Genomic DNA, 24,690 nt, shown 5'->3' with positions numbered 1-24,690 from the left:
GGCCAACACACTAACAATACAAGGTAAAGTTCCTCGTTTGGAGTCAAGGCTGTTGAGATTATTTTCTACCATTCAAGCTCCTGCAGGAGGAAATTTTATTAAATATTTTGTTATCACATAAAAAGAGTCACCAACTTTATAGGCTACAATGTGTTCTACCACTTACAGGCTGCCAGTTAAGGTAAGGGCATATATTTGAGGCTCATTGTTTCATTTTCTAGTCTTTCTGCCATTTTGTATTAGTCCAGAGAAGGATACGCTATGTTAACAAATACACGCTAAAGATACTCAACAGGTTAGAGATAACAGAAGCCACAGCAAAAAGAAAAAAAAAGTTTGAAAAAATATCTTCCCTGAGCATGTGCCAACTCATCTTTCAATCTAAGGGGCATTCACATAGCATTTTCACAGTGTTAAGTGTCTCAAGTCATGTAGGAATGAATTACAGGATTCAAGAGGAAATGTATAGCTTGTTTTATATCAGAGGCTGGCATATTCATAGATTTGTGGAACCTGGGATGTCCTGAAGGCAGTCCTTCATGGATACTGAAATATGTGTTCCCCTATCCAGCAGGTTACATGGGAACTTCATGGTTATGGTTGTATCTCCTAAAGGCCCAGTACTAAAGGCTTCATTCCCAGGACTGTGGCACTGTTAGCAGAAGGAAGGACCTTTAAGAGGTGGGATATGGTGGGAAGCTGTGTTCATCAAGGGAGTATTTTCAAACATTTTTCATCCCTAGGAAGTTGGTTCTTCAGATAGAGAACACAGAAGGGCCACTATATTGGCCAACCATCTTTAGCTCAAAAGGGAACATATTTCCTTTCCTTTCATTTCAAGCATCACCCTCTCACTTCACCCCCCTTTGTGGGTACTATTGCAATTTGAACTCAGGACATGACATTTGCTAGGCAAGGTGTCCCCTACTACTTAAACCTTGCTCTTAGTCCTTCTTGCTAGACTTACTTTTCATGATAGTTTTTGAACTTTTTGCTTGTGTTGGGCTGGGCCAGGATCCTCCCACTTGTACCATCCATCTAGCTAGGATCAGAGGCAAGCCACATCACACCTGGCTTGTTTCTTGACATAAGGTCTCACTAACTTTTTCTTAGGCTAGCCTCACACTACTATCCTCTTGATCTTTGCCTCCCAAGCAGCTGCTACTATAGACCTGAATCAACATGCCCAGGCCTTTACTCATATCATTATTTCTTTCTCCTATCCTTTATATCCTTAGGTCACATTCCACCACGATGAGTTTCTTTCTCATCTGTAAGGGGAAAAATATATATGTATATATATATTCATATTTTCTCATTTAAGCCATTGAAGAAAGTAGTCTAAGGGAAACATAAATCCAGTTCTTCAGGGAGCTTTACTTTTGATGACAATGTTTATATAATATCTTAGTAAAACGCATTATTTCAGTTAAATCAATATGGAGGTGAGATATGTGTAACTTGAGCTTTACGTATCTGTAGTAAATATTCTTTCTCCTCGGGGCATTCTCATAAAGCTATTTTAGTGTGTTTCCCCAGAGCTATAGGCAAAGAATACAACCACTGCCTTTGGCAGGGCTGTGAAGGAAAGAACAAACTGAGCTCTATAAAACCAGAGGGCAAAGTGGAGAGCAGCAGAATGAAAATACTGTTCAGCTATATAAACACCAAGGTGCTTTTTGCTTGGTTTTCTTATTCTTTTACTTATCTACTTAGAGAGGGATATAGTATTTAACTGACTTATTTTCCCTTTATTGTGTTTACTAAAGCACACACACACACACACACACACACACATTTTATCCTTCTTTACACAAACTGTTGTAAGGAATGTTAAATTTTGCCTTGAGTGGCATTTTGTCCTTTGAGAAGAAATAGTTAACTTCTTGCAGAAGTTTTGGATGCATAGTTTCATGTATGATCAGGACTCTGCCATATCTAACTCCCATAAGCTCCGCGTGCCACTGCATCGTCAGGACTGTTCCTTACTTCCCTCTGCTTGCCAGAGGATGTTCTTTTAGTCAGTGATTCCTGTTTGAAATGTTTCATTCCTCTGTGTGTCCTGACCATGGGTCCTTCTCCCTGAAATCTGAGCCTGAATCTAGTTGAGCACCAGCTGAACTCAACATATGCAAACCTGAGCTCTTCCAGCCATCTTAACAGTACCTGAGCTCACAGTCCAGCCTGCTTCACCAACACTGCCATACTTTACCAACTCGAAGTTACTCAGTTTCTCATTGTAACATCTATGAAAAAAAGAAATGTTTTACAATGGATGACAACCTACAATCACTGATGCCAACTAAGAAGTCTTAATATACTTCATTTAAAAAAATAAGTCACAGCAGAGGATCACAGGAGCCCAATATACCCTTACGAACACATAAGATAATACTAAGTGAAATGAACTCCATGTTATGGAACCAATTGTTGTAACTACTTTCAACGTGCCATATGTAATTTTAGCCTCTATTATTGATAATTTTCTTGTATCACCTTCCTGTGGTTGTACCTACACTTTCTCTGTATCTTATCTGAGTATATTGGAAACCGGGTATACTGGTATTAGAGCTAGGAAATTGGAAGGAAATACTAAAATCGAGAGACACAGGGTAAAAAAAGACAAACAACTACAAAAACAATACTTGCAAAACTGTTTGGTGTAAATGAACTGAACGACTCATGGAGGGGGGAAAGGGAAAGGGGGAGGGGGAAAGGGGGAATGAGGGACGAGGTAACAAACAGTACAAGAAATGTATCCAATGCCTAATGTATGAAACTGTAACCTCTCTGTAATTCAGTTTGATAATAAAAAATATATATAAAAAACAAATTTTAATAAAAATTGGATCCCAATGTTTCATATTGTTGAAGAATCGTAACTGCCATACTGTTTCTGTATATAAGATAGGTATATGCCCCTCCAAATATGACTTTAAAATAATATACCCCACTTTTCTATTTACTTATTTCAAAAATTAACATCACTGTTGGCACATTTCTAGTGAAAAAAACTCACTTTAAAATTAAATGTTAACATCCCAGAAAAAGTCAGACGGATAAAAATACATGAACTATACATATGATGAACAGAGGAAGAGGTAGATGTAACACATGCTAAACTTTCGCGATTTTTGTGTAGCTTTCATCTGTTGAATCACATTTACATTTTTAGCAATTATTTTACATTCTCGTTATTCATTGTTACCATTGACATTTGGCTTCCCTTGAAATATTTTGTCCCATTTAATCAATCGATCAATTAATTTCTTTTGAAAAATCCCAGATGCCAACTGCTTTGTTAAAAGGCAAAAAGCTTAAATATCTAACCTGAAATTCAGCTAAGTAAGGGATGGGATGGGTTGGGAGGTATGGGTGAGACTATTGAAAGGGATGACATTGATAAAGAGATCCTATATTCCTTAACTGCCACCACGAATGGAAAAAAAAAAACTGATTTTTTTCATTCAGCCACAATTTGTATTATTATAAATTTATGTACAATTTTATGAATAGCTAATATAAAAGAATGGTCCCTTTATTGTAATTTATTATGTCTTGATCTGATCTAAACTCAAACTTAAAATTAGCCTACTTTGTTCAGTTATGACGTTTTTTATCTGAAGATTTGCTAAAACCATGGTTGAATATGAAGAAAAATAAATCCCAACTTCTGTAGAGGGCATTGCACTAGAAGCTCATATTCAAGGAATGTGTGTGTGTGTGTGTGTGTGTGTGTGTGTCCAACTTTTATTCATTGGAACACTAACAATAAATTTCCATTTCCATTATGAAAATCCAGTAATAATAAAATACACCCTGTAGATTTTCCCTAAAGTTGCCTATAGGTTTTACACTCATTCTTTCCTTCATTCATTTAGTAATTTTAATAGCATATAGAGAGCTGTACTCATACTTGGAATGAAAATTCCCAAAGCAGAAGTATGTTTACAGATCCCTCTTTAGGAAGATGTGTTCACAGGTGAACTATGAAAAATGAAGACCAGTCATGATCTCGCTCTTCATCTATGAACTTCCTGAAACAATGAGGTTTGAACAATGTCCATACCAGCTATTTATGCAAAGATTTGGATCTGTACTTCCTTTCAGGCTAAAGTAGGAACACCACATGTGTGCATGTATATGTGTATATATGTATGTGCACCTGCACATATGTATGCACATGTTTGTGTAAGTACACTCTACCCATCTATCACTATGAAGCAATAGGCCCCACATCAAAGACTGAAAACTATGGCTTCATTGTATACATTTTATAAATAGGCAGCTTTGTATTTTGAGGGTCAAACTCAATGCAATGAAAATGACATAGGAAGGAAATAAGATTATACCTGAGGTTTAGTGGTTTGGAAAACCATGACCATTTTTTATGTTTTATTGGGTCAGAGATTTAGCTGATACTACATAGAAGACATGTAGCAGGCTAAATGAAACAAGTAGAAGGATACTCTTACCACTCAAGTTGATTATCTTATATGCAACAAAAAGAATCTTTCTTAAATCTTTAAGAACTTAAGAAAAATAGCCTACTATCATTGATGCAAATCCAGCTAATCCTTTGTGGATGTGTTGAGGGATGAGAATGCAGCATTAGGAGTAGGCTGGGTTTAATTCTCTGTTCTGTGGCCCTCATTACCTAGCCCTTCAGTTTCTCTACAGATAAAGTAAAAATGAATGTCCCTCTGTCTGCTGTCCTTAAATGGTTTCAGTGTTTACATAAAGCAGTACTTATAAGGTACATTTGTCTGGTACATGTTGAGCAAAAATATTTAGTAAATGTTAATTGTCAGATCTAGAGGTCAGATCTAGAGAAATAAATGATAAGAAAGGATGGCATTACAAAAATTAAAACAAATTCACCTCATTTACAAAGAGGATGGATTTTCAAGCATACTCATTTCTTTCATGTAAGGTGGCCTACTTTCTTCCATTCCAAGATGATTATGGGTGAGAAATCATAAAGTGATTGGAAAACATTTTTTAAAAAATCCTGACTACGGAAATATTTTCCCTTTGTGGAATTGATGGGTTGGCATTAGAAAACCCACATATTTTTTAAAATCAGCTTTAAGGTTTAGCTGTAAGATTAGCATTCCTAATTTGTGGCAAACTCGAATAACATAGTATGGGTTAACAGTGCCATATTTCCATCTATAAACAGTCGTGGAAGAATCATCTCAATCATTCCACTTTAAATGACTGATTTCAGAGCTCAACGCATCAAAATAGGAGTCAAAATAAATAGATGTGTGCCTCATGAAAGTAATGTTTGTTCCAGAAGTGCAAATATAAGGTATTGCCCAGCGAAGCAACCTTTCCCAGAAATGCCTACTGTTTATCTTTTGAAACCACAAATTACTAGAAAAGTAGCCAGGTTTTTTTTTCTCTACAGAATTTTGGAAGGGTTTGTCTGGCACATTGCATCCTATCTTGAAGTTTGCAAAGGGAAAGGACAGTTTGACAAAGCCATGTCAGGGAAATACTGCCCTGTGGTAAGCCAAAGGTCAGCCTGTAATTTAAGCAGCACTATGCTTGTCAAGGATAGAATTCTCCCCAGTTGCAAGAAGGGAGAAAATCAATCCAATGGAAAAATAGTACACTTGTTTTGTTTCAGTTTTTTTGATTGGTCAGCAGACAATTTTGTAATTGTTCTATATTACTTCCCAGTGGTATGTTCTTTCTCTTCCTGATTGCAAATTATATAAAAAGAAAACAGAAAACCCAGAGTCATACTTAAATTCCAGAAAACTAGCAAAGATACCAAAGGGTGGGGGTAGGGGGGAAGCTGTGGATCAAGTGGTACTGAGCTAATTTGGAGCAAAAAAGCTCAGAGACGCAAGTGCCCAGAGCCTAAGTTCAAGCCTCAGAACCCGAAAAGAAAAGTCTCCTATTTTGGCATGCCTGTTTTTTTATTATTTTTGTTTTCATATGCTGATAATTAGTATTTAATAATTTACTGTTATTCAAGAGTTTTTTAACCTAATAAAATTTAATTGTGTAGTCCTATGGCAAAAAAAACTAGTCTATAACAATATCAAAGTGTCAAATCACCAAATCTTACTTATGTTGAACGCAGTTGCCTTGTATCCCCTCTCAAGGTGGACTGTTACATTAGCCTTCTCTCCCGTGCCCCTACCTCCACTTGTATCCTCCCATTTTCTATGCACTGCACAAACAACCAGGGTGTTTATGTTCCCATCTACCTGGCCCCATGCCTTCTCATTTCAGATGAGTGGAGTCTAAAGCCCTTTCTAGTACTGATAATCTACGCTCCTTCCCAACCTTACTCCTGATGCATGCACCTTCTTGCACTGCCTCAAGCTTAGCCACATCCCCCTGCACCAGAGAGACAGAGAGGGAGATAGCATAGCAAGCTTTTGATACTTATTCTTTGTCCCTTTTTATTCCACTAGTGCCCCTAGCCTAGAGGGCCACATTTAGCTTGAGTCTTCCTCCATTTCCTTAATCCTCTCTGAAAATGCTCTCACAGGCACACCTAGAGGTGTGTTTTTGCTAATATTCTAGACATCTCTTAGTCCAATCATACTGATAATCAAGATGAACCATCATAGGCCAGAATGTATTCACAGTTATAATCCCAACATTTAATTAGAGAATACCTGATGAGACTTGGGCACAAATTATTGACTAAATAAAAGTTTACCAACAAATGCCACCCATATATAGACCAACTACATACAGGCAAAGTATTTTTTCAGAAATAAATGGTTTAAATAAAATTGCTAAGAGAATTTCAATGTGTATATGTGTGTGTCTGTCTGTGTGTGACTGTGTGTCTGTCCATGTCTGAGTCTGTGTATTCTGTTTAATTTCCAAATCCTTTTATTCTTTTCCTGGAACATAAATTGAATCTATTTCATCTATATGGCAAACAAAAACATTTATCTGAGACTGCCTGGAATTTGGAGATTGTCCACCTCTGTCATATTCAAAAGGGCAAAGTATTAGGTACACTGAAAACCCATAAAAGCAATGTTCTTCTTGTTTCAATTATATACCACTGTGGTAAAGAGAATACAAAAAAACAGTAATTAACAAAGTAGTACAGCTTTTAAATACCACATTTCAGAAATTCACACTTTAATTTTATCTGTCAGCCTTTATTTTTAATGTACTAGATTTAACTATATTTCATATATGCTAATACCACTTTTCTCTTCATGACTGCTATTCTAGTAGGATGAAATCTTTAGGGATTGTATGAGTTATATGTAAAGTAAGTTACCCTAGAAGTCATAAAACGAAGTATCAAGAACATCATTTCAACAGTTATTAATAGGAGAGAATAACTTGGTGTTGCACGTGACTTTTAGATAAAATTACATTCTTTTGTGAAATGGTGATTTCCTAAAAGGTCTTGTGGGCCACCATGGAATGAAATCTGCAATGATTAATGCAAGGATACAAAGCAGGCTCCAGTAGAAACCTACCTCTTATTTGGTAGAGAGAGAACAATGTGAAGTCACTGAAACAACCACAGTGGTGCTAGTGAAGCAAACTACAAAATGGAAAGAAGTGGCCATCTGAAGGAAGAACTTACTAGCTACAAAAGGAAATCGAGCTTGGAATCCAAGACCACTTTCACATGGACTCAGTAGTTGACCAGGCTGAGCCTGAGGTTTTTCCCAATCAGAAAACCTTTCCTTCAATTGATATCCCTCAGGTTCTAAATCACTAAGCAGCCTTCAGAGCCCTTTGTTTTAGGATTTGCTTAAACAGCAGTTACTCCTTTATATAAGAAAGTGACTGGTTTAATTCATCTTTACAGACACATTTTCAACTGTAAAGTCATCCTCTGACATTCTTGTTTCTGTGTGTGTGTGTGTGTGTGTGTGTGTGTGTGTGTGTGTGTGTGTGTGTGTGAAAGAGAGAGAGAGAGAGTCTGGGCAGAATTTGTCTTTCAAAGTTTAATCACTGGTGAGTGGGCTAAGATGAGATATTCTTCAATCACTGAAAAGAAACCTCACTCCCTATGTCACCTCCTAGGCCTGACCTCCCTCCTCCTATCTGACATCTGTGAGCCACAGTGCCTCTCAGCAAAGGCCTCTGACCATGGAACTGTCTGTCTTTAAAGATACATCTTGATCTTGACATGCATCAAAATGCATATTCAGGCTTTAGAAGTGATGCCTAAGGTGGTCTGAATGATGGCATTGGAGAGAGGCAAAATGAAAGATTCTTTCATTCTTAAATAGATTGAGTGTGCATTTGAATGCCTGCAGGGGAAGGCTGATTGACAGAAAAGAGATATATTGGGACAGAGGTTAAAGGTGGGCAGGGAGGTTTCAGAATTGTCAATGTAGTCATTGTCACTAAAGCATTCAGCCAAAAGAGGCCACTAAGAGATGCAGAGAAAGAGAAGGAAGCTCATGGGTCAAGGACAGACATTTCTGAAAGATGTTGGGAGGATTGGGGAAGGGAAAAAGAAGGATATAAAGAACTAGCCTCTGTAATGAATACTAAATAAGAATGAGTGAGATTTGTAGGATAATTGGAAGAGTGGATGAATTGACATTCGCTGAAAATCAATGGTTCTTAATTAATATCATCCCAAAGAATAAGGATAATGAGGAGCAGAAGAGCGAATGATTACACAAAACAGGGTCATTTCTGGTTAGAATAAATTATATTCCCTGTAGACAACCAAGGCAACGTTTTACTTGCCAAAAAAATTAAAAATTCATCCACTGACTTACATGAATAGCAGAACATATGAACACAGGACAGGAGCTCAGCACCTCAAACCAACCAATAGTCTATCTTCATAAATAAAGTAGCTGCCATGACTGAAACAGAGAGCAATGGTGAGGTAGCCGCTATGTCATGATCTTGAGGTCAGCTCACTGATTGGCTTTCAAAATCACACACATTCACACAACACTTGTATTGCAATAGCCTGGCCTTGTTCCACATTATGACTTCATTCTGCATAGATGAGTTTTCCTACCACTGTGAATTATTTTTACAGGTAGGAATAAATTCTCAGTCTAGAAATCCATAAAGCAGAAACATAAAAATATAATTGTTAAAAATAGAAAGATCTAGCTTGTCTTAAAATAGAACTGTCATAAATGCAAGATGGTTAATAAAAAGTATGCATGTAATAGAAAGGACAATAATTAGATCTGTATAGGGAGCCAAGTTACAAAGGGTATTACAAATAGGAAAAATGAGTTTGAACACTAATTAGTACTATATACTTGCTAATCATTTAGGTGCTCAGAAAACAGTATGAGATAAGGAGGTCTTCTATGAGACCACCTCTCAGAACAAAGGAAGGGAATTTAAAAGTGATATTGTCTCCAAATTGTAGGGTGTTTATTTTTTTCATCCAAAAATAGATGTCATAATGTCTAGCTCCCTAAGAAGAATACCATAAAGTATGAAAGACACAGCCTCAATGTGCTTAGGAATTTTTCTATGCATTCTGTCAACATATTCAGAAAAGTTATTATTTAAAATCATGAGGCTATCAATCTGTTACTGGTTATCAAATCTTACATATCATTGTAATATTAAGCTCAAAACAAAATTCACTTCCATGTTTATTGATGACAGGAAAATTCTACTTAGTTGTTCTTTTTAGGATAATGTTTTATTGGGCATTTTGATTCTAACATAACAACCTAAAGAAGTGTTTTAGTTTTTCTACTAGTAATTTGGAAGCAGAGTATTGTTTAAAAAAGAGACAGATGGGGCTGGGGATATAGCCTAGTGGCAAGAGTGCCTGCCTCGGATACACGAGGCCCTAGGTTCGATTCCCCAGCACCACATATACAGAAAACGGCCAGAAGCGGCGCTGTGGCTCAAGTGGCAGAGTGCTAGCCTTGAGTGGGAAGAAGCCAGGGACAGTGCTCAGGCCCTGAGTCCAAGGCCCAGGACTGGCCAAAAAAAAAAAAAAAAAAAAAAAAAAAAAAAAAAAAGAGACAGATAGGTAGGTGCAAGAGTTTGTTTTCTGGATATGTTTTCTGGTTGGATATTATCTTCATTGTCTCAGTCATTTACTTCTGGGTCATTCCCTATGTTACCTAACATACCACACACTCCCCACTGCCAATAAAGACTATCTGTGATAGTTCCCCAAATTTAGATACATGTACTCAGGGAGTAGTAACTAAGGAACCAAGACAAGGCCCAGGAATTCCTCTCCCAACGGTTATAAACTCACAACTATCCAACCAATAAAAATTAATATTGGAAATGTTTATTGAAGGTTATTAGTGATGCCTTCACCCCTCCACAGTACACCATCAATGTAAGAAAATAGAACTGCATAATACAAACAAAAAGCATAAAACTAAAGCACCAGTAGCCAATATTGAGCATTCATCTTAGCTAGTTTCCTCAGGAAGTAGAGTAGGAGATGATTTAATTGACCCAGGTTTATTGGAGCATGCAGTTGGAAATGAGACCCTCAAGGCAGGGAGAAGCAAAGGTTGAAGTTGAAAAAGAGATAACAAACAGCAGTGCAGAAGAGGCAGAAAACTCACTTGTTCCCCTCTCTTGGGGTGATAAACTTCAAACAACTCTTTAAAAATACCCTGAATCAAAGTTGATGAGCCGCCACTAAACAAAGTGACTAATCATAGTGACCAGATATGCTGTCTAGAGCTTTTCCCCTTGTCAATGTCTATTAGAGCCACTTCAGGGTGAATTGCAATCCAGAAAACATCTTTATTTTGTTGTGGACCCAAGTACAAGGTAAACCACTTGTCCTTCCAACTTTTCCTTTTTATTTCTCCATCATTTATCAGGGACTCTAACCCAAAGTTACCAGGCAAGGGAAAGGTGTTCATGTCATATTGGTGATTGGTGTTTGGCCTCTGTGTTACCTGCTGGAGCAGCTTGCTTGTATCCTCTTTGCCTGCTTGTGCCCTATCTCAGTTATAACCATTATACATGAGGACTGATTTACTACACCTATCTGATTTTTTATGTAATAGCTAGAGGTCTAGATTCCCCAGGTCATGATTCCCACAGTGGGCTTCCTACCATATTCCCCAGAGTGCCTCAGCACAGGTTGGGATGACTGGCTTTTTGTAGTACAGCTTATACTGGATGCAGAACTCTTTGCCGGTCCAGGCGCCACTCAAGTTGGGAGATTTCTGTTCTACTTAGTAAATTAGTCAGAGAAGTATCTCTAAGGATGATACATGCTGCCTTCATTTGCTGGAATGGACCTTGAGGCACTGTCTTTCCTTCTTTGTGGTGACAGTTGTAATGGAGACATAATAAATACATGCACTACAAATGGACCTACTGCTTAAGAAAGAATAATCTACTGCCACTGCAATAATTTTTTCAGATATTTCCTCAAGGAGCAGAGTAGGGAACTAAGGATGCACACGACAAAGACAACAGAGTATATCTTTTGGACTCAATAAGATCATTGATGATGTTTGCCAGTTTTCCAATAAGTGATACAAGTCTGTAACCCTTTTTGACTTGGTTGAATAGAGGGATCATTTTCTGAGACTTTTCTTAGCCTCCCTTGGCATTATAGGTTGTTTCTTTTTCCATAGTCCTAAAAATCAGCACCATGGTTTTGCCAACTCCCAAGTATCTCAATGCCTATTATGAACTTGGTGACTAGAAAATAAACACTGGCTATGCCATCAGATCTATTGAATTTCCTTCCATGCAAACATGGGCCCCATTTATTACCCTAGCCCTCACACTTCACCATTTCTCAAGATACATGGCTTCTAGGTTTTACTATTGTACAACTACCTGAGTACATAGCTATGGGATTTTTTTTTTTTTTGGAGAAGATTGTGTGTTGCTGTTCTTTACCTACCAGCTGGTATTTTTCAAGTTCACTCCTCTTGGGGCACCTGACTTCTTTTTCCCTTAATGATATCTCAATTTGAAAATTGGGTTAATTTCAGAACATGAGCAAAGGATCAGGGCTTTTTATTAGAGCAATTATCCTTCGTCTCCTGGTCTTCTATCCTTTATCTGTTTTGACTATATAGACTGAGAACACTATTAGCTACTTACTATGTGTTTTGCCTTCAGAAAGACAAGTCCCATGCTTTAGTCACTGGGGAATAATAACATCTCACACATAAAGAGTAAATCTAGGAAGTGCAACAGAGTATGCATTATGCCATCAAAGCAACAGGTGAGTTCCTGCAATAGCAAGAACCAGTAATCCTTTCTAAATACACCTCAGGCTGATTGCTGTGGTCCAACCAAAATTCACATACTAATTGTGTATGAGATCCTTCTTAATTGATCAAGCAGAGCTACCTTGATCTTCACTAAAGATCTCCATTGAAGATCTTCATCTTCCAAGAGGACACCAATGCCTATCAATGTAAGTATATATCCTTATAAACCAACAATCTTCCATAAGAATGAAAATGACATGTCACACACACACCCCCCACACACACAAAAAGATTTTGAACACATACTTTTGATCTTTGAGTTACCACTCAGTGTATTGCAGTGTGACTTAACATCCTCCAATCTGAGAGGGAGTAATGAATTCCAAGGAGTTTCTGGTAGAATCGTAAGCCTTTAGCAAGCCAAATGCTCCACATAATTAAATGTAGATTAAGGAGAGTTTCTGCCTGAAAATCAGAGTGAAACAGCACAACATATGGCCCGGGTGTCAAATTTAAAAGGAAATTTGTAGGAAGATGTGTGCCTATCTGGAGGCAATTGGCATAAAGCTTGTGAAAATACAATTTTTGGAAGCATTTCAAGGTTAAAACTCAGTACTGCATAGATGATCCAGAGTTTTAATGCTGAAAAGTCTTCGTCTTCTGCCACCTCCTATCCTTCCTTTGCCACCTATGTAAGCTTCATATGTCTATTCATTTGTGTTAAAGTTTTGACATTTGGGATGAGTGCTCCATAATGAAAGGGGTGGCAGAGTCTAGTTTTCCACTCAGCCGCCCAGAGCCTGTGCTTATTTGCAATGCAAAATAACTGCTAATAGATAGATTAATGGAGAGAAAACCGAAACTATCCCACTTCGATTTAATGCTAATTATTTTTCACTCATTGTAAAGTATGTTTATTCACATATGACCTTTGTATGATTTTTATTTAAAAAAAGAAGAAAACCAAATATAAATAAAACAAACTCTTCCAAACATTAAGTAAAGCTCTCGGATAGTGAGGTTTTTTTTTCCTATTCATTACAAGCAGGATTAGTCCTCTATGTTTATCAGTGTTGGTTTTTAGTTGTTTATCAGTTTTAAATAATATTTTTTTGCAAGTCTTGGGGCTTGGACTCAGGGCCTGAGCCTTGTCACTGACTTTTTTTTTGCACAAGGCTAGCACTCTACCTTGTGAGCCACAGTGACACTTCTGGCTTTATCTATACGTACATGGTGCTGAGGAATCAAACCCAGGGCTTCATGTATGTGAGGCAAGCACTCTACTGCTAGGCCATATTCCCAGCCCAAACAATTATATTTTTTAAAGACTTGATCCAAGTCAACTGAAAAAGAAAAGCTTTATCTAGGCTTTAGATATTTCAGTCATGACCTACTGGTCTCATTGCTGAGCTTATAGTTAGTTGCACTTCAGGGCAGGAGCACATGGCAGGCCAAAACCATTTACTTCATGGTCAGCAATGGCCATGAGTTCCAATCTAAGCAACACACACACATACACACACACACACACACACATATGTATATACACACATACATAAAAGTTATATACCACAAGCATGTAGGATTAGTAACAAAAGTATACAAGTCTGATTCAACATTTAAAAACCAATTAATATGATCCACCATATCTACAAGCTAAAAAGGAGAAACACATGAACGAATAAATAGATGTAGAAGACTACTGAACAAAATTCAACACTCATACATAAATTTTATAGTATCTCTAAGTAGACTAGGAATACACATCCACCTCAACATGGGTTATTTAAAAATAATTATAATAATCCTTATGGCTAACTTCATACTTCATAGTGAGTAACAAGAGTTTTCCTCCTTCTACGAACCAGAAACAATAAAGATGTCCCCTCTCACCAGTAACTTTCAACATTATATTGTAAATCTTAGCTAAAATGACAAGAAGCAAAAAGCAAATAAATATAAACAAAATGGAAAGGAAGAAATAGAATTATTCAAAAATGATATGATTTTCTTTATTAAACATCTTAAAGAACTGGCTAAAAATATTCAGAACAACTAGTAACTAGGTTTCAGCATACAAGCATCATTAGAAAAGCCAATTAGTAACCTACATAGTAGAAGTGAAAGAATAGAATTCAAAGTTAAAATGGCAATGGCGGTTCCACAAGGACCCTCAAATATAAATAAAATACATAGGTATAAAGTTAACAGAATATATATAATCTCTGCATTTGAAAACTTTAAAACTCTTATGAATGAAATTTAAAAACAGAAGGATGAAATATTTCATGGTAATGGGAAGGAAGGTTCATTATGGTCAAGATATCAGTTGTGCCTTGTATTATCTATAAATTTAATACAATCACACTCAAAACTCCAGAAAATTAAGTTGTGCATATTGGACAGAATGATTCTACAGTTCACTTACCAAGAATGAAGATCCCAAATAGTCGGGGGTTGGAGGTGGGAAGAGGCAGGCAGGAAAAAAAAAGAATAGTAGTAATCAAGAATATGGAAATAGCCTTGTACGCTCCATAAAATTTAACTTATCTTAGAACATAGACCCAAAAATAAAACTCATAATTAAGAAATGTTTAAAAGATAGCAGGAGGAAATTCAGAGGATCTCTGATATGCAATGGCTTTTCAGCCAGGATGCAGAATTCATAATCCCTAAAAGCAATACTTGATAAATTAGACTTTGTTTCTGTTAAATCTTTTTGTTGTGCTAAAAGCAATACCAAGGAAACAGCCATGGACTGAGAAAAAATATGTTCAAAAGACACATCTACTGAAGAACTGTTGCTCAAACTATACAAAGACATCCTAAAACTAAACAATAAAAAATGAAGAATCTGGGAAAAAATATTACAGGCCCAAGACTGCAACAGAAATCTCACCAAAGAAAATACATAGATGTGCTACAAGCACATGAACACATTCTCTACATTACATGCCATCAGAAAAATGAAAATGGAATGAGAAGTCAACATTAAGTATCTCTCTGAATGGCCATAATTCACAACATAGCCAACACTTAAGACTAGCTAGAAAATGAAGCACTAGATACATTCATTTACTGCTGGTGGGAACAGCCATACTATGTAAGGCTGTTCGGTATTTTCTAATACAATTACACCTACTTTCAGTATATGATCCAGCAATCATGCTTCTCAGTATTTATCCAAAGTTGCTGAATATTTTTTTGCACCCAAGCCTCCATATAGACGGTTATGTCAGCTATATTTGTAATTGTCAAAATTTGGAAGCAGCCAAAACATCCTTCAGGCAATGAATGTATAAACAAACTATAGTAGATACCCACAGTGGAATTCTATTCAACAATACAATAGCTTATCAAGACACAACAAAACATAGAACATTAAAAGTATATTTCTAGGTGAAATAAGTCCATTTGAAATTTCTGTCTCTTTTATAATTCCAATTGCACACTCTTCTTGAAAAGAAAAAAAGCAAGAGATAATAAAAAAAGGTTAGGAATTGCTTGGGGTCTTGGATTCAGAGAGAGACTAATATGACTCTATTCTTCATTCTAATAGGAATTTTTAAGACAATGAAACTATTCTGTATATACTAAAGTGGTGGGTATATACCTTTGTGTACTTGGCAAAACTGAATGAACAATACAGAGTGAAACCTAAGGTAAATTGAGTTAATAATTTTTCCATATCAGTCCATTGATTTTAATAAATACATTTGTCATAATAAATTTCTTCAGAGTAATATAAGAAAGTAATAATGGAGAAAGTGGTAAGGGGTGTAAAGGAACTCTGGGAGTTCTGCTCAATTTCTTTGTAAACCTATACCTTCTCTAAAAATATAAAGCCATTAATTAAAAAGTACAGGAAATGTTCCTATTATTAATACTCTGTAGTTAATACTGAAGGGAAAAATTCCTTACTATTGAGAGATGTGATACTGAGACCCAAATAGGCTTCATGGGTGAGTTGTGTTTTGAGCCAGAATCTTGAACAATGGATATGAAAACAACCCAGAGAAAGTAAGTAATAATTTGTAAATGTTGGTGAGAAACAAAGGTACTATCATCTTTACTCTAAAGTTGGGAAACAAATTAGAGATAGAGTGATGAGAATTCAGGCATTAGTTAACTTTCCAGATGACTGTTAAGTTTCCTAGAAGTAGTCCTTGGCTAACTTTTTTCTTTCCTGCTTCTATTGAATTCTTTTGAAAGTTAGGCATACAGATGTTTAGCATCTGTTACTGCATGTTGGGAAGCAGCTTTATAATTCTGTCTTCCAATGAAATAAATACAAACTGTGGGTTAGAGAAGGAAGTGCTAGTTCTCATCAGAGGAATGCACTGGGAGCGCTATAATAGGTACCACCTGATATATGCATTGGGAAAGAAAGAAGGAAAAAATGTTCCATACACCTCATGCCTTTCTGAAAAATGATAGCTTTCCCACAAGGCATATGGAAACAACTGCTTTCCTGAATATGTAATGTCTCATGGTACAGCCCAAACCAGTCGGCTTGACAGATAACAGCAAGGAGAGAAATATATGAACATTTCTCTTTGGGCCAAAAAGCAATAATGTGTCTTACTAGAGTTACTGCCACTATTAAAAAGTGGATACAGGATATTAATTGTATTACACAGGAGTTAGAAACAAGGGCTAGAGAATAGTTCCAAAACAGCATGGAAACTGTCACTTCCCGGTTTAGCCTTCTCTAATTAAGTCCCAATGGGGGTCTGCTGTTCATTTCAATAATGTGCATACTCCTCCAGATAAATGATATTTAAGCGCATAGAAAAAAAAACCCTGCATTTAAATTGGTCACCAATTCAAATTCCTACTAGATGACAGTCTTTGCAAATTATATTACCCCCACCTCAAAGGTCTCTTCATTTACTAGTGTTCAAGAGTGATTGAATTCCTGCCCATTCAGAGGGAACCATCACTATAGTTAAAACCCATGTCCTTAAAATCAAGTGACAGCAGATGGAGTTACATGGAACCCTCAACCTGGGAAGAAGTAGACAGAGAAGGTAGCTGTTCACTAGCCATTTTATAGTTTTCCTTTTAGATGTTCCAAAGGGTGTTTCATTTCCTTGAATACTTTTATGTAAATTCAATACTGTATATCTCCATATCCATGAATTTCTCATCCACAAATTCAAGAAATCATGTATTGAAGAAATATTAGAAATTGCAATCATATCTGTACTGGAAAGTTAGTTTTATTTCCTCTCATAACAATTGCATGACTGCGTGTTATAAGTCATCTAGAAATGATTTAAAGTATATGGGAAGTTGTGTATCTTTAACTTGCAAATGCTGTGTATTTTACAGAAAGGATTTGAGCTTCTAGAAAGTCCTAGAACCAATTCCCAATGGACACCTTGGGCTACTGCCATTGCTTTCAGGACTCAGAGAATGCTCCTGTACAGGTTACATTGACTTCCGTGCATGGCTGTTCCTCTTTACTCAATTGCATCCATCTTCCTCTGATTTGTTTTCATTTCTCTGCTTACTTCCAATGTGACTCTTGTTTTCTTTCTCAATTCCACTGTTGCAACCTCCTTTACTACTCATTTCTCTTTCCCTGGACTTTCTCTGACCTTATGAAATTTCTGAAGCTAGGAAATAAAACAAAACTATGTTGCAGATTGAAAACCACAAAAATAAGTTACATCCTATCATGGTGATTATTTATTTTGTTCCTTTTCTCTGCAAATCTTGAAGGATCAAAGGTGAGAATTACACTTGTCAAATGGAAAAAAAAATCTGTGAATTTAGATACTGAATTAAAGCTCACTAATTAGATTATGGAGACAAGCTAACAGTTTGAGCATTAAACAACCTGTGAGGACTGACTTAATTGTCATGTACATTCTGGGCCATATCTCACTTAAATTGGAGGTAAATTACTGATCTGGAAGGCAAAACCACACACCCCACTCAACTGGCCATTTACTTTCCCCAGAGCCTCATACACTCCCTTGCTGCACCAGTAATAAAATAAGTGACTTCTAAGAGTACATCTAATTTACTGCCCTTTTATCCCATAGGGTGGTGTCCTAGGTTAATAAAGCCTCATTAACAATTGCTAGCAGATCCCCTCCAGCTTTCCAAGAATTTATTTTACAATAATGGAAAATGCATCACTATGCACCCTTCATATCCAATCTCAAATGCCCTAAGGCATAGGTTAGAAATGCAAAAATGATGTGTGCACTATCTTTTGCAATGTCAAAAACACAATCATCCAAGTGGTTTGACTCTTCCTTACTAAGTACCTATATAGGATTAAAAGTGTTGTCACTTAAAAAGGACACACCTTATCTTTGTCCTGTGGGAACTGTTCTCACCAAACAACTAAAAGGAAGATTCATGTTTTTTTGCCATGTATTCTCCTAACTTCCTTACACAGTAAGATTTTTTTCCCTCAAGAGGCTTCCTAATATTAGCATGAATGGTGATGGGTCCTGTTTTTGGTTGCCAAAATTTGTGTGTGTCTGTGTGCGCGCGTGCGTGCGCGCACGCGTGAATGCACTTGCCAGTCCTAGGGCTTAAACTTGGAACTGGTTGCTATCTCTGAGCTTTTTAGTGTTCTATTGCTTTGAGCCACAGAACCACTTCCAGCTTTTTGGTAGTTAATTGGAGATAAGAGTCTCACAGATTCCCTTACCTGGGGCTGGATTTGAACCAAGTTTCTCAAATCCCAGCCTCCTGAATAGCTAGGAATACAGGAGTGAGCCACCAGCATCTGGCTATTGTAAGTTTTAGGCTGCTTTCATTTTTAGGGTAAATGAAATGCCTGTTTGGCACACAATTGAAGCATTTTCACAGAGAGGGGCAGAAGGTTATTAACTTAGTGTCTTGATAGTTAAGAGGTAGCTAGGTCATTAAGAACTCATTAATCTTCATAATTTTTCTACCCCAAAAGATCCCATGAGGTATGGAGAGGTGGATGCTTTGTATTTCCATTGGAAATAAAATAAAAGGTAGCTCAACAATAAGCCTGGAATATAGACTTCGTTCAATGTTTATTTCCTTATTATTTATTTATTTATGTTATCTTTCAATAGTTGTACAAAAGGGATTTTGATTCAATATGTCTGTTTATGAGAGCAATGCACCTTGGTTAGTGTCAACCCTTTTATCTTTCTCCCCCATCTCTCCTAGTGCCACCCATCATTTCAGTTAACCTGGTTCCATTTGACATATGTGAAGTACACTATAAATGAAACACTGCCTATCTCTTCAGAGTGGATTTTTTCCTATTTTATTTTAAAGGTTGTCCTATCTTTTAATAATGACCCAGATGTAAATATTCCTGTTAAATCTATATTGGAGGTGACAAAGATGTTGTAATTTTTCCACCTCAGTCTGATCTGCACTTGAGTAATAAAATATTCCATATTCTTTGTCTATCCTTTATCATTCTTTTAAGACTCTGCATTTGCTTCCATTATTTCCTCCTCCTAGCTCTTTATGGGATTTCTTCCCTTATACTACTCTTTCTTTCTTTCTTTCTGGTTATCTCTATTTTTTCCTCAAAAAGACAAGGTCATCCTATTGCGTGAAAGCATAAGATCATTTCCTGAAGCATCATACAACAACAGTAAGTTAAAAGCTTCTTAGCATCAAGAGCAAGAAATTTCATTTTGTAAGATACCTAGCACAAACTGATCCTTTTTCTCATTGGGTTGAGAATTTCTAAATCTTGCTGATGGCTCAAAGTCAGTAGAAAAAAACACACTATTTTTCCCTCAGAATGTTTTTAATGAAATTATGATTTGGGAGATGTAAACCTGACAGCTCAAGAGATAGAGATATTCTGATTAACCAAAGGGTGAACACAGCATAGGTCAACAGCAGGAGACAAGCTTCTACTTCTGGGTTGGAGCAAATTAGCCATAGTGAAAATGCAAGGAGCCTCTTCACCTCTTCTGCTGAGGGGGCAGCACAGCTCCGATTAGTCCCTGCTGTGTAGATGAGAGTAATGATGGAGAGAGATTTCAGCTCAAAGCTGAACCCAGGTCTCAGCTCCTTACCAGAAAGCACCATTAGGCTATAGAATTCCTGTGTTTCCAGCACCTTAATCAAGACCAAATCAAAGACACACCGGTAGTACATTACTTACTCCTTTGTCATTGTCTTGGCCCACACCAATAGTAAAACCATAAATCAAGTCTTCCCATTGTGCTATTTTGATCAAGAAAAAAAAATGAAAAGAAAAACATCCTGTCCTCTTATATTTCATAGTTTAGGTTTGATTCTACACGGAGACAATTTTTCAGAATTTTATAAGGATTAATGAGAAATTAACATCTGGGATCTTCGACAAATAATATTTATAACAGAATTTGTTTTAATTATTAGAACTCCTACACCTCCTTCCTTTATTACTGAAATTCCAGGAGAGCTGATGAAAAGACACTCAGTGACAGTGAGCAGCATTTGTTCCAGTGGTCTCACACAAACCAGCAAAGCCATATACTTCATTGCAGACACCTTTCCAAATCAAGACTCACTTCATCACTGCCATTAGCTCATTAGCGTGAATGAAAAATATTGGTATTTGTATCAAGTAATCAATAAAAATAAAATGAGTGAGAGAACGAGTTTATAGCTGGATACCTAATAATAACTTTAGTGTAAATGGAAATAATTGCAAGTCACATAAACATAGCCCAGCAAATTTACTATACATGTATTCTCAAGTGAAATGACCCTAACACTAATCTAAAATGGTCACTGTCCCTCCAACCCAAACTAAGTTCTGGGGAAAAGTTACAAAACAGGTGCAGAATGTGTGTGTGTCTTTCTGAATACCTAATGCAGATGTAATCACAAACATCTTTGCAAGTTGAAATGACAAGTAACCATGCTAACAAATTCATAACATCATTTCCAAGGCCATAGAAGTATTTCATGAGAAGTTCCCAAAATTTAAACTTCTTGAATTATCCTGATAATTTATTCATCCTGTGAGACCTATTTTAAGGCGTTTGTGTCATGATAAATCCAGAATTTTCCACCTATGATAAAACTAGTGACTTTTCAAGCATTTTAAGTTTTATTGATAAGAATTTAGTTTTCATCTACGAAATTTGAGTTGGTGAAAGCAATGCTACAGGCAAAGAGTAGATTTCTTGGGTAAATTCTGACCAGTTCAGGGAGAACCTAGGAAATCCTGTGTCATAGCATGTGAGTACAGCAAAGCTGAACTGTTACTGGGAGCTAGACAGATCTGGGGAAACTGTAAAAGTCATGAGAAACAAAGGTACGAGTTTTTCCATGGGTCTCCCAGTTCCTAGAATCCTGTAGCAGACAAAGATCAGGAAGATGCTGTAGCATCCATGTGATAGAGGCTCTTTGAGGGGTCGATGTCTGTGCAGTAAAAAAGGAGTGTGGAATCGGGTAGGTCTGTTAAAAGAAATGGAGATACAGGGTGAGTGTGGGCTCTAGTCCCCTAAAGGTTTCCTCCCAAGACAAGAAAGAAATCTGAAACAAGAACATAGATAAGTCCCTTTTAGCCAAAGGAGACAGGGCATCCATCAGATTACACAGAATTTTAGAAACCAACTAAGAAATAGCCACTAGAGTCCGGGACCAGTGGCTCTTGTCTATAATCCTTGCTACTTAGAGGCTGAGAGCTGAAGATCATGGTTCAAAACCAGCCTGGGCAGGAAAGTTGGGAAGACTCTAATCTCTACTGAACTACTCAGAAAAGGCTGGAAGTGGTGCTGTGCCTGAAAGTGGTAGCCTTGAGCACAAAGAGGACCAGGGACAGCTCTGATTTGCCAGTCCCTGAGTTTAAGCCCCAGGACTGGCAAAAAGAAAAAGAAAAAAAGAAATAGCCAGTATACTTCAATTACAATGGGAGTTATTGAAAGTGTTAAAGCAAAGAAATAATGAAACCCTGTGTATTCTTTTAAATGAGTGCTCTAAGTCCTTCTTCATGAAAAATGTCAACAAATCACTCTTTTTTGTCCTCTGTCTGGTTATTTTCCCCTGATTTCAGTTATCTTTACAGATAACATCCTTCCATTTCCTATGCCAATTCAGTCCATGGAGTTCAGTTCTATGACCTGGATTGTGTCCTATTGCAAACCAAGCGCAGTCACTGGTATTTTAGAGAAATCCTTGGATGGTAAGAGAGCCATGGGGAGAGGAAAGCTCCTACAGCCTGCACTACTGGTATTTGTTCTCCACAGAGAATCTTGGCAAACCCAAACTTGTCAGGAAAGAGAGAAGGGCAATTCCTTATTCAAACTCTCAGACAAAGATAACATGATGAGAGATTCCTATGTGTTGGGGTTCAGCTTTGGCCTTGAGGGGAAAGGGCAGAGGAGAGTGCTCCCGAGACGCAGCCCTTCCCCCAGCCCTGGGGGAATGCGGAAGCAGGCCACACCTAGGCAGTTCTAAGTTGGGTGTTAGCAGCTGCCATATACATGGTTTGCACTAGTAATAAGAATCTGATAGAATAGCTACAACAGTGAAAGTATGATGCACACTATTCAATATTGTATTTTACTACAAGATGTCTCAGCATCGTGCAAGAGAACACAGAATTACAAGCATCAGTGTCCATGTTAGGCTTGGGTTTGTGAAAAATGCAGTTATGCAGATGACCATCTCCAAGACACAACCAACCAAACACATTTGAGTAAGGAAACTGAGCTTTCTCATATTCTTCTAGGATTCGAATCTTGTCAGGAGGTAATCATTGTGTAATGGGAAAAAACATTTTGAAATTTTTTTGTTCTAACATGTACATTGTGGAATTGACTAGCTTAGGGAAGCATGGGCAAAATTTAACCTTAAATTATGAACTTAGTAACAAAAATTCTCCTTTAATACACACACACACACATACACACACACACACACACACACACAATATAAAACTTTTCCAAGGGTAGAATATTCAGCTCTGGCTCCAGATTTCAGTTGAAGGCCAAAAAGGCAAATTGCCTTCTCCTCCCTAAAGCCAGAGAGGAACACTGGGTTGAACAATGTGTATAAAAAAAAAATTGATGTTTTATACTCTCGGTACAGCAAGGTAATCCTATCAGGAATAAGTATTGATTTACATTTCACATCTAACTTTCTTAACTTCTGTCAAATTTAATGAATGCTGATGCAGTTATTGATTTCTCTAGCAAAAGGAAATTAACAGGACATTGTCCAATTTTGACCTTTACTTAATGAGCCATGTATACATCAAAAACCTTTTAGAACAAGTTGTTGATCAACCACACAGCATCAAAAGCACTCTTATGTACCCTAAAAAATGCAGCCTTTTTAATGATCCCTCAGACTCATAATTACTGTAGGGACCCAGCTCAACAGAAATACAAGGGGTAGTAGTTCCTTTGCTTCTCACAGGGAAAGAAATCTAAAGTGGTTTGCAAAATGTGGAAAGTGGGATATGTCTACTTCAAATTCAAATCCTATCTTCCCCGACCCCCCCAGAAGTGGGGGGGGGGCAGTTTATTTAATAGAAATCCTGAATGAAACCTCTGGCCATGTACCTTTATGTTTGAAAATATGTCCCAGCACATGCTTGTTTAAACATGGCTACTAGGAAAGCCCAACTTCAGTTTTGATGTCCTTGGGCACACAAATCTAGTTCTCAGTCACTGAAAAGAAATCACATGCATTTGTGTTAATCTCCTACTTCTAATGACTCATTACTTTTCTCTAGTGTGTGCTATGTTTAGAACATTGGGGTGCATAAAAGTAATTCAAGAGATAACTTCATTTTCTGGGTACATTCCTTTATAATTCCAGCTAGGTATGAGAGGTGAAAAGTTAAGATCAAATGTTCCATTTGAGATCATATCTTGTTACTATAATCTCTGCAAAAAGTCTATCATTTGTGATATTGGGTACTTTTATTTTTGTCAGTCATGGGACTTGACCTCAGAGCCTGGGTGCTGCCCCTGAGCTCTTTTTGCTCAAGGCTAGAGCTCTACCAATTTGAGCCAAAGCCCCATTTCCTGTTTTCTAGTGCTTTGTTCAAGATAAGAGTCTAACAGACTGTCCTGCCCAGGCTGGCTTTGAACTTCGATGTTCAGATCTCAGCCTACTGAGTAGCTAGGATTACAGGTATGAGCAACAGTGCCCAGCTTTAGGTAATGTTAATATTAAACTATTCTAAAATAATATAAAATCTTGATATATAAAAGTATGCAATGATGGTATTTGTTGGGACAAAGATTTAGCCTGAAGTAAAAATTATTGTTGTAAGTTTTGAAGGAGGCTTACACTTTTGTTGAATTAATAGATTTTTGAAGCTCTTTGCAACTCTTTGCTTCACTCTCCTAATATTTTTACTATGGATTTTTCAAACCCAACAGATTCAAGAGTAAATGCAATTCAGAGTAGAGAACTAGGAAATTGTAGAAAGGAGACTGACAAGTTTCAGAAATACACCAAGCATCTAACACAAATACTGCAGCCATTATCTGCCTGAAAGAAATATGCAGATAAGTTATTTGACTACTGAACAATTCAAACATCTTTAAATTCAGAAAAA

Source organism: Perognathus longimembris, chromosome 6 (genome assembly GCF_023159225.1).
Source record: "Perognathus longimembris pacificus isolate PPM17 chromosome 6, ASM2315922v1, whole genome shotgun sequence".
Classification (NCBI taxonomy): domain Eukaryota; kingdom Metazoa; phylum Chordata; class Mammalia; order Rodentia; family Heteromyidae; genus Perognathus; species Perognathus longimembris.
This window is presented reverse-complemented; position numbering follows the sequence as displayed.